This window comes from Gavialis gangeticus, unplaced genomic scaffold (genome assembly GCF_001723915.1).
Source record: "Gavialis gangeticus isolate Ggan-Ray unplaced genomic scaffold, GavGan_comp1, whole genome shotgun sequence".
Classification (NCBI taxonomy): domain Eukaryota; kingdom Metazoa; phylum Chordata; order Crocodylia; family Gavialidae; genus Gavialis; species Gavialis gangeticus.
The window spans coordinates 1544785-1555243 of record NW_017729034.1 but is presented as its reverse complement, the minus strand read 5'-3'; the positions used below and the strand labels follow the sequence as shown (position 1 = coordinate 1555243).

At 49.7% G+C, this 10459-nt stretch overlaps 5 non-coding genes across 5 annotated transcripts; 3 read left to right on the top strand and 2 right to left on the bottom strand.

Annotated features, from left to right (window-relative positions):
* The first annotated feature begins 3358 nt into the window (after positions 1-3358).
* Positions 3359-3440, top strand: TRNAS-AGA. The gene has a single exon. It is a non-coding gene; the product is annotated as a tRNA-Ser (tRNA).
* Positions 3441-3967: 527 nt separating this feature from the next.
* On the bottom strand, positions 3968-4041 carry TRNAI-AAU. The gene has a single exon. It is a non-coding gene; the product is annotated as a tRNA-Ile (tRNA).
* Positions 4042-5770: 1729 nt separating this feature from the next.
* TRNAH-GUG lies at positions 5771-5842 on the top strand. The gene has a single exon. It is a non-coding gene; the product is annotated as a tRNA-His (tRNA).
* Positions 5843-6310: 468 nt separating this feature from the next.
* TRNAD-GUC lies at positions 6311-6382 on the top strand. The gene has a single exon. It is a non-coding gene; the product is annotated as a tRNA-Asp (tRNA).
* A 2219-nt stretch (positions 6383-8601) lies between these two features.
* Positions 8602-8675, bottom strand: TRNAT-AGU. Its single transcript has one exon. It is a non-coding gene; the product is annotated as a tRNA-Thr (tRNA).
* Positions 8676-10459: the final 1784 nt, after the last annotated feature.

The following is a 10459-nucleotide window of genomic DNA, read 5'->3' as shown; positions in this document are numbered from 1 at the left end:
AGGTTGCTGCAGCCACAACACAGAGTACTAACCACTATACGATCATGGCCACACCACCCCACCAGCCTGTAGCTGGCTGCAGACCCCCACCTCCTCTCAGCCACCCCACTCACGCAGCCTGTCCTGCTCGGGCCCCAGGCCAACTTGGCCAGTCCTCCAGGAGCTCTGGGAACTGTCCCACGCCACCACGGGACCACCACAGCTTGAGGGCTGGTGCCTGGAGAAATGGTGGCCCGCCCCCCGTTCAGGGAATCAAGCTTTTTTTTTGCCAGCTGACAGGATGGGGAACTCATCACTTTACTGGCAGGTGAGTAGAGTTTGATTTTTCACTAGAGATTCCCCAAGACTGCTCAGCGACACGCAGGCATGGCGTTCATGGCCACATGACCTTATGAATGCCTTGAGCACAGCCAGCTGGGCACTATTTGACTGAGCCATCTCACGCGAAGCTAGTGTGTGGCTATTGATGCATTAGCAGAATACAGGACATCCCCTTGGTGAACAGCGGCCCGCCCTCTTTGTCTATCAATGGGGAGTATTGGGGTTCTGCCTTCTTAGCCAATCAGCAGCATGCACAGGGTTACCCAGCCACTTTTGTGAATGAGTAGCATGGGGAGGGACCACCGCAAAAGGCCACCTTCTTCAATCCCATCCTCTCTTCTGCCCTGGCTGTCTACTCTGCCCCATTTGGCTGTACACTGCTCAGTCTTTAGGCATATCCACAAGGATCACGAGGATAAAGGATTGATATGGGTTCCGCCAATGAGCTGAAAAAATTGTACATTTTGCCGTCCATTCCCCATTTAGTAACCCACTCAGGACAGAGGGTTTAAAAACAGAACTGTCTTGTATAGTACAGGACCAATGGGACCGTAAAGCAAGCTGCCCTCTTGCCCCACCTGGTTTCTCATTTCCACCATCCAAAGTCAGCCCTTGCCCAGGGCCAGACAGGAGGCCTATGTAAAAGAATATCATGGCCGAGGAGACAGCGTCTGGCACTACCCCCATTTTATCTTACCTTTTCCGTTCACTTCCCCTGTGCTGCTAATGCCACAGGCTTATCTCTTCTTGTTCCTTGCTGGTCCTCTGGCAGGAGATGTGTTGCACAGGTCCTTTTTTATGCTGTATGGAGACTGCAGCCTGAGGTTCTGATGTACTTTTCTTTGGAGTCCCTGACAAAGCTGACTGGCTCCTGTCATAGCTACTTGTCCAAGTGCAGGGCAGGATAGATGCTTGCAGCCTGCCAAGTGGCCCCTTTCTTTCCTAGTAGGCCATCAAACCCCAGTTTTTCACGAGAGCTGGGGATTCTCACCACTGTACTAATGAGGGGAGCATTGCACCCCTTTTTCCAACAAGACTGCCTCTCCCCTACACACCACACATCAAGTGCCTCAGTGCATGCCACATCTAGTGTCTTGAGCCCAACCTTTTGCCTCATGTGAAGAGAAGGTGTTGTCTCATCCCTGCACTCACTCATGGCTTCCTGCTTCCCATATATCATGTTGCCCATACCAACAGAAGAGTAGTCACAGTCTGGCAGTCCCACTGGCTTCCTTTCTAGTAAGCAGAGAGGCCTACTGCCCCCACAGTCGCATCTAGACATGGTCTACCTTGGCCATAACTAAAGCCAACGCTGGCCCCACATAGAGAAAGGTTCTGGCTTCCTGCAGGCCCAGTCACCCCTCCTGAAGAGGATGTTTCCACTTAAGGCAGAGACCACCAGCTAGGTTCTACTTGGGCAACCTTTTCCAGGAATATGGTGTCATTTCAGCCCATCTGTCAGGTCCCTCCTGTCCACAATCAAGGTTTGGCCCTTGGGTTGGGGCTTCTCCTTTCCTTTCCCAGTCTTGCAACACACTTCCTCCCTCTCTGTCCCCTTATGGGATTTTTTGTGCTCTGCTCCTTTTCCTCTCTTTGCCCATGTGCTTAAGTCTCTTTTCATGCCTATAATGTTTGTTTTTCTGTCCTGGAGCCCTACCAAGCCACACACTCACCTTTACCTATTGACTTTCTCCCTCTGCATGACAACCCTATCACTGATAAGCCATATGATACTCAGTTTGCACCATATTCAGGTCCATCTTTAGGCATGCTTCCACTTTCACAGTGCTCTCATCAGGAACAGGACTCATCCATCTGCCCCACTTCCAAGACTCCTCTTGCCAGAAGATGAAGATTCAGTGTTCTGTGAATGAGCATGCATGTCCTTTGTATACTACACCTTCCTCTCTATCATTGTCCAGAGTTATTTTTAGCCAGCCACTTCACTGTGATAGGTATTTTTCTTTGTTTCTACCGATCTCCTTTCTCAAGGATGGTGATGTTGTTAGGTAGTAGCATGTTGTTGTTGTTATTTCTCCTAGATTGGTTAATCACTCTCAGTTTAAATCCATATCTGACATGTTTTTTGCTTCATAAAAGCACCTGCTTTATTTGCAGTGCTGTTCCTTTTATGTGCTTGTCTTGATATTTTTTCCTCATTTCTCCTTTCTTCCCGATGGTGTTTGGCTTTGATCCTGTCTGCACTTGCCTACTGAACTCATTTCCAAATTCCATCTTAAAGCATAACATCCATGATATTTTTGGAGCATGTTGCCAGAAAGTAGTTTCTTCCTCCCCTTTCAACACAGTGACAAAGTGATGTGGGTTGATGGACCCACTTGGGTGCAGAAAAGGAGAGATGTGTCCTTGGGGAGAAGTGCCCCCTCTCTGTATCATAGACTCATAGACAAACAGAGCTGGAACGAACCTCCAGAGGTCTAGCCCAATGGTTCTCAACCTTTTTTATACCAGGACCCATTTGTAAACTTAGATAGCCAGTTCTGACCCAGTGCCCCTCGCTCCCCACAGGTGTGTTGCACATAAGGGCCCCCAAGCAGTCCCTTGCAAACTGGGGCTCTGCCAGCCGCAAGGGAAAAGCAATGGCTTTCCCCTTTTTTCTTCTTTAGAGCAGAATCCATTTTTAAAGTTTCTTTGGGACCCTTTCATATATTCTTGTGACCCGCTTTTGGGTCACAATCCATGGGTTGAGAAACACTGAGCTAATCCAACCCCCTGCCTGGATCATTCCATCCAAACCCTCCAATACAATCATAATCTAAACTCTACAGAAGAGAACTGTCAGCCCTGCCACAGGTAAAGCGGGGGATCCTTGCATCCAGCATCCTGCTTCTATTAAATGTTGCCAACATGTGGATGCTGATAGGACAAGCCCATTCAAGTCTTCTTTTTATTGCAGGGGGTGAGGTTGTGATGTGGCCGGGAGCCAGGAAGGTGAAAAGAACAGGAAAAAAAAAGAAAGCGAAACCAACCTTGAGTACTGTGAGTTGAGTAGGAGGAAGGTGAGGCAGGAAAGCAGGTAGTCGTGGCCGAGTGGTTAAGGCGATGGACTAGAAATCCATTGGGGTCTCCCCGCGCAGGTTCGAATCCTGCCGACTACGCGCAGTCCCTTTTTTTCCCCCCTCATTTTCCCCCAGCCTGGACTGGTGGCCTCCTCCTCTTCATCTTGACGCCCACAAGAAAACAAGTGCTCCCCCTGCGGCCCAGCCTGCACAGCTTCCCTGCTGTGGGCGCCCTCTCTTCATGCCCCTGCCAAAGCCACCCAGCCCCACAGGGCCCCCAGGAAGGCGGGGTGCTCAGAGCTGAGGGGCCGCTCTCCTTGCTCGCAGGGCAGGAGAAAGCCCCTGGTGCAGCCCCCTCCCTGCAGAGCGGCCTGCCCCAACCCCGGCAACGCTCAGCCCCCAGGCCCCAGGCCCGGCGGGGCTGGCAGGGAAGCGACCATAGAGGCAGGCGGCTGCCCCGGGTCTGACTTGAGGGGGGAAGCAGCGGGGGCGCAGCCTCCCTCTTTCGCCCGGGGGTCGCTAGCCACGGCTCTCCGCGGTGCTCACCGCTGGGCTGCACATGGAGCAGAGGGGAAAAAAGGCCTCGCTGCTGCATGTGGAGACTGGGGAAATAAAAGAAGCGGCCATGGCCCGTACGGGGATCGAACCCGCGACCTTGGCGTTATTAGCACCACGCTCTAACCAACTGAGCTAACCGGCCCACGTAGTGTGAACCAGTTCCGAGGGTGCCCTCACCAGTGCTGCCTGCAGTTTGGGAGGGGGAAAGTGCTTGCAATCGTTCTTCTTGGTCTAATAAAAGAAATCAGCTCTGCTTTGAGCCCCGATTGCTGAAACAATTCCGCATCTCTTCCGTAGACCTGCCCGGCTTAGCAAGACAGCCGCGGTGTCTGCACGCCCGCAGCAGGGGCCCGTGTCACCGCGCGGAGCCCCGAGACCTAGCTTGTTTTAGGACTCTTCGGCCCTGTGCTTCTTTCCGTGTGGATACACCCCCGCCACCCCAGGTATTGGTTGTCTCCTTTTTGGGACCCGGTTGCTTCTTCTTCGAGAGTCTTTTAATTTATACAGCTCACTAGGCGGGAATGAATAAGCCTGATATTCTGCTTCAGTGAGATAGATCCAGGTTTGCTGTGATTTAAAAAACAAACAAACCCACATTTCGGTTAAAGAAAAGTAACCCCACATTCACGTTTTTTCCGTGATTTAAATGAAACACCACTAATATACAGATAGACATGTAGTGGTGTTTCATTTCAATCTTGGAAAAATGTGGATTTGGGGTTACTTTTTTAAAAAAAAAACCAAAAATTGGGGTTGTTTTTTTTTGTTTAAATCACAGAAAACCAGGATCCCTGGAGATAACCCACTTTAATACCTATAGCTCATTTATACATGTGTTTTGGGAATGGGGGTCCCTTTAATTAAAGCAGCTACAAGAACCACTCTAATGCATCTTGTGTATCAGCATCCCTATACTTCAAAATGGCCACAGGGGCACTTTATCTAAAGCTTGTCAAACCTTTGAAGTTTTTTTAAAGTTGGCCACCATTTTAAAGTGCAGAGATGCTGACACATGAGACGCTGGAGCATGGTAATCAAGTCTGCGCATGTATAGGCACCCATAACGACCTGTACTAAATGCACCGTAATAGGCACTACTGCACATCAGCGTAGATCAGGGGGTTTCAGCCTTTTTTAAGGACAGTATCCCTTTTGGTGGGTACTGCTCCAGGTGGGTACTCCCTTCTGGATGTGCAGGGGGTCCGTGGCATCTTGGTGCAGCAGCAGCGGAGCAGTAGTGCAGGGATGTGGCAGCACTCAGGCGCACGGTGGTGGCAACAGTGTACAGGCAGCGCGCAGGCGCACGGCAGCGCTGCTTCCCAAGTACCCCTGCTTGTCTGCATGGCCGACACATACCCCTGGGGCCTTCCCAAGTACCCTCAGGGGTACGCGTACCCCCGGTTGACAACCTCTGGTGTAGATGTAGAGTTTTTAGTTAGAGTTAACTAGAGTTAACGTGCATTAGATTAAATCTGCGCATTAGCGCAGGTTTTGCCCGCTGCACTCATGCGCAGTAGAAGTAGTCTTCTGTGCATTGTGTCGTGTGTAGATGCGTCCAGAGGCTATGAAATGCCTAGCTTGTGTAGGTCTCTCCTTGACCTGGTGTTAAGTGACACCCTTAAATACATTATAATCAAATACATCCTATTATTATTCCCCTGACAGTCATGCAAGCTCCGGAAGGCAGAGTTCCCCCAGGAGCAGCTGGCTGAAGCCTCAGCCCTTTCTGTCCCACTCTTGCCCGTCTCAGGTTTGAGCTGTAGCAGCTCAGATGGAGCTTGAACCTGGCTTGCTGGAGCTGAGTGGCCCCAGTGCTCTGACTGGGGGGGGGCACAGGTACCAGCTCAGCGCGCCTAGCCGAGTGGTGCCTGGCCGTGATCGTATAGTGGTTAGTACTCTGCGTTGTGGCCGCAGCAACCTCGGTTCGAATCCGAGTCACGGCAAGTCTTTTTCCCTGCCTCGTCTCGAGGCAAGTTGCTCGGCTGGGCTTCCCTGTCTTGTGTTCATGGCTGCATGTTGCCTTTTAAACTTTTTAATAATATATGTTTAAGATTACACAAGATATCCCTCAAGATATAACAATCTGCAAAGTAACTGATGTGGCTGTGGGCTAAGCTCAACTGGAGGGCACCTAATACCTGATGCATGCAGATAAGAGTCTTTGGGTCACTCTGATCTCTTTTATTGGTTGGTCTAATAAAAGATATCGAAAGAACCTTGTTTGCCTATGTTCTTAGACCAACATGGCTACAACCTATACCCCGATGCATGCAGCTGTTTCCTGGGAGTTGCTGAAGAAATATCTCCATATTTTACTTTGTTCATTCCTATGCTAAACCCCAACAACCCTTGGCTCTACATCTGAGAATTAAGAACCAGCCCGGGAGCTAGGAGAATAGCTCCTATCTCTGTCCTCGTTAGTATAGTGGTGAGTATCCCCGCCTGTCACGCGGGAGACCGGGGTTCGATTCCCCGACGGGGAGGAGTCTTTGCTTTTGGACATATTCAACCGACAATCAGTTCTGGCACTTGCTCACTATGGGAGAAACCTGATGCTGGCCCACCACAAGCTGTCTTTGGCTCCTCCCAGATGGGAGTTCTGTTGCCCCTGGGCTCCACCTCCACTTTGTCCCTGCTTTTGCTTGCAACAGAAGGAGAATCAAGCTCTTTTCTTCTGTCTGTCCCTCTCTCCCCCTGCCCCTGCTTTCTCAGGTAGATCACTGCCATGAACCGCCTGAGCAAGTTGCCCTGAAGGACATGCTGGCTCTGCCCTTGCCTAGGAAGTGGCTTCTGCTCAGGGATGGGGGCAGTGCAGGGCTATGGTGTCTAGAGGAAGGGCTTCCAGCTTTCACAGAAAAGTCCATGGTGGGTGGGGCAAAGCACTGCTCTGTGTTCCAGCGACCTGTTCTTTTCTGGGCTTAAATGGAGGAAGGCAACAGAGTCCCTGGGTTGAAACAGAAATGGGAACTAAGCATAGTTGGCAAGATTTAAACCAGTACAGGGAAACCCTGATGAATTTCTAGTCCATTGCCTTAACCACTCAGCTGCAACTACCTATTCTCTACCTCCTCCCAATACTCAGGTAAGAAAAGCACTGGTCTTTGGTTCCCCAATTCCCACTAGGTTCACACACTGCTGCAGAACCTCAATCTCAGTCGTAACACTGATAGGTGTGTTCCACCCCCCCCCCAGCACAGATGTTGACACTGCTCGCCAACCAGGGCCTGGGCCCTCCACAAACAAGTTGATACTCCCTTGTAGGCTTGGCAGCCCTTGGCAGAGAAAGCAGCACTTCTGGGAGGCTTTTACCCAAACAAAGGAGTTAAAACAATGCGCCAGCCACACCAAGCAAGGGCATTGCTGGTGTTTTACCCATATGGGGGCATCCAGAAGTGCATGGACATTTGGTTCCCCAGGGACAAATAGCGGCGGTGCACCTTGTGCTGCTGCTGCTTGTCCCCGGGGAATGTCCATGCCACACGTGCTTAGATGTGTGGCAAGTTGCTGTGGGTGGGGTAGGAAAGGCTGGCCCCAGCAGCCTTACCTGAGGTCCTGGAGGTTTCCTGGGGCTACAGCCATGGCAATTCTGCACATGGAGCCAGGCTGGCAGTGGAGCATAGCTCCAGGTGACCCAGCTCTGCTTTTCAGCAGTGTGTGCTGGCTGAGCATGTGTTGCTCTACCTTTTTTTCTGCAGTTGTTTTTGACCCCCGGATATCCAGGGATGAAAAAAACCCCAGTCAGTGCAGTGCACGCTCCAGCAATGCGCCCTTGCAGCACAGAGAACACCGGACTGTGCTGTATGTGGCACTCCAAATGTGTTTGCAGCACCACATGCTGCACAACTGCGCTTGTCTTGACCTGCCCATGATGTTTCATTTTGCTTCTTTCAGCTTTTCTCAGGAAAAGGCCCTGTATAGACCAGAAGGAAAATACAGGCAGAAGAAGAGCTGTTGACTACTCCAGAGTTGATGGGGGGAAGAGGAAAGATGTTCTAAAGAAGGAAAAAGAGAGGGAAACTGAGGAAAATTGGTGTGAACCTCACTGAGATATCTTCTTAGGTTTTTTTTTCTTCATCTACATCCCTTTCTGGCTGGGTCTGCCTTTACAGAAATAGAGGATATAGGTCAAAAAGGCAGAGAGGGGGAAGATTGTAACAACCACTGTTACAGATGTTTCCAGTTAACTAATGCAGCTTGGCTGTCTCATTCATAGCCTCAGATCTGGTCTTGGGGAGAAGAGAGGTTTACATGGCTAAGGACTTCACCTGAACTTTTGTTTCTCTCCAGGCTTGCTATTAACACTGAGACATCAGTTATTATTCAATGAGCTTCTTTAATGTCTTAAGGACTGGCTAGGAAGTGCTACATTCTAACAACAGACTTAATGATACCACAGATATGAAGTGGCTAGTGCCTTGTGCTTTGCCTCATCTGGAGCTGCGATCCCTGAGGAAAAGGTGGCAGGTATTGTGGGTCTACTTTAGAGGTGCTGAGAGAGGCTAGGTTCAGACATGGCAGGTGTCTTTGCCTGAACTGGCAGACAGTGTTTGTCCTGTAGATGTCCCTGGGAAGAGAAGGAAAGCTTGTGGCCCTGACACTGTTGACTGATAGCTAAGAGCTGACATTTGCCAAGTAGGGTCTTGGATCTAAAAAAGCTGAGAACTATTACTACAGTGACTATAAAGCTCTTAGCATAAGTTAAAGGCACCACTGGGATTTGAACCCAGGATCTCCTGTTTACTAGACAGGCGCTTTAACCAGCTAAGCCATGGCACCAGATTTTTGGGACAGTTCTCTGTAAACATTATTCAAAGGTTATCATGAATATAACCTTTCAGAAAATTACTGGTAAGTCTTCAGTAACTATTGCCTTCTCCTGTGTTGTGGAATATCAAATTGACACTTGTCCTGAGTATTATCATTCCACTGCACGGTCAGTAATGAAGCTGCAAGCAAAGAATGGATCAAGTAACTTCTGTAATATGCCTCCAGACATTACTGAGTGGCACTCTGGTCCATGAAATCAACGGGTTCAAGACTGATGAAAGGAAAAGACTGTGGGGCAGTGCTGAACCCTGCACTGTTGGTGGAACTTACTGAGGTTCAGGCCTCTTCTCCCACCTGCCTCCACAGCTAGAACCCTGGCTTGACCATTACCTTCTAAGCGACCAGCCATGATTGTATAGTGGTTAGTACTCTGCATTGTGGCTGCAGCAACTTTGGCTCAAATCTGAATCATGGCAATTACTTTCTTGCAAGAAGTTCTCCACCTTACAAAACACTTTAAGTCCTCCCACGGGTTTCTAAGTCTTCTCCTTTCACCACCACCCCCTGCTACCCCAAGATGAGGTAAGTGAATTAGCACCATCCTTGCAGAGATGCTCACTTCTGTCAGGGTGTCACAGAAATTTATGTTTCCCACTTGTTACAAGGCTCAGACCTTCTGCCTTTCCAGCAACAACTTTTGGGTAATTGGCCTTAATGCCTTAATGACATTTTTTGAGAGATATGACCTCCAGTCAGGTCCCAAATGTCTAGAGACTGACATAAATCATGAATTTTGGATTACAATTTATATCTTGGCTCCTGAACCTTCATAATTCAACTGTTCCAAATTTCATACTGTTCACAGGGTGAGAGTCTCCCTGCTTCTAATAGCCAGGCCTTGAAAAAAAGCCTCCACATAACACAACATGAGCCTTTACATTATAATTAGGGACCCACCAAACTCATGATTTCATGATTTTTGCAGAAGCTGCAAATTGGGTAGGTCCCCTGTGAGAAAGCCTGGTCCTCCCCAAAAAGCATGAGGAGCATGTAAAAGCTGGAAAATGGCCAGCAAGCTGGGGTAAGAGGGTGGGAAGGGAGCTGAAAACAGAGGCAGGAAGCCTTTGCATCAGAAGCAGGGAGGGGCGGTCAGGGAGGAAGGAGTGGAGGAAGGGAGAGTGAGATTTTCTTGGCAGAGTGAGGCAGGCCCCCCACTCCTCTGATTGACTGAGGGGTCCTAGAAGTCTGCTGCTCCTTGGACATTGACGGATGGCTGCTAAGTAACCTTTCAGCTGTCAGTTTCCAGGGAAGGACAGGTCTTTTGGGGCCCTTCGGCTAATCAGAGGTGGGGAGGGGGCCCACTGCGCTCCACCATGAAAACGGCAATGGGCACTGCACTCAGACCACAAAATTGGTGGGCAGCCCCTGTGAATTACGTAGGTCACTAATTATAATTAGAAGATTTATCCAGTCTTTACCCAAGAAAATCATATTTTCCATAGCATTCTGAGCTCTTATTCACATGATCTACCTGGTACATGGATTGCATCTTCATTGTATGGTGAAACATGGAACCCCAACCCTGTTAGCTGCTATAAAAGGGCGAGCAGGACTTTTGTGGCCCACAGGGGTCAATGGCTACAACAGCCAGCCACAAGAAAACATACCTAGGGGCTGGGGTCTGTTAACCTCTGCATCTAAGGATTTGGTAACCTGGTCATAGAAGGCCACCAGGTTGGTCTGACAGGACCTGCCTCTAATGAACCCGTGTTGGTTGCCCCTAAGCATAATCT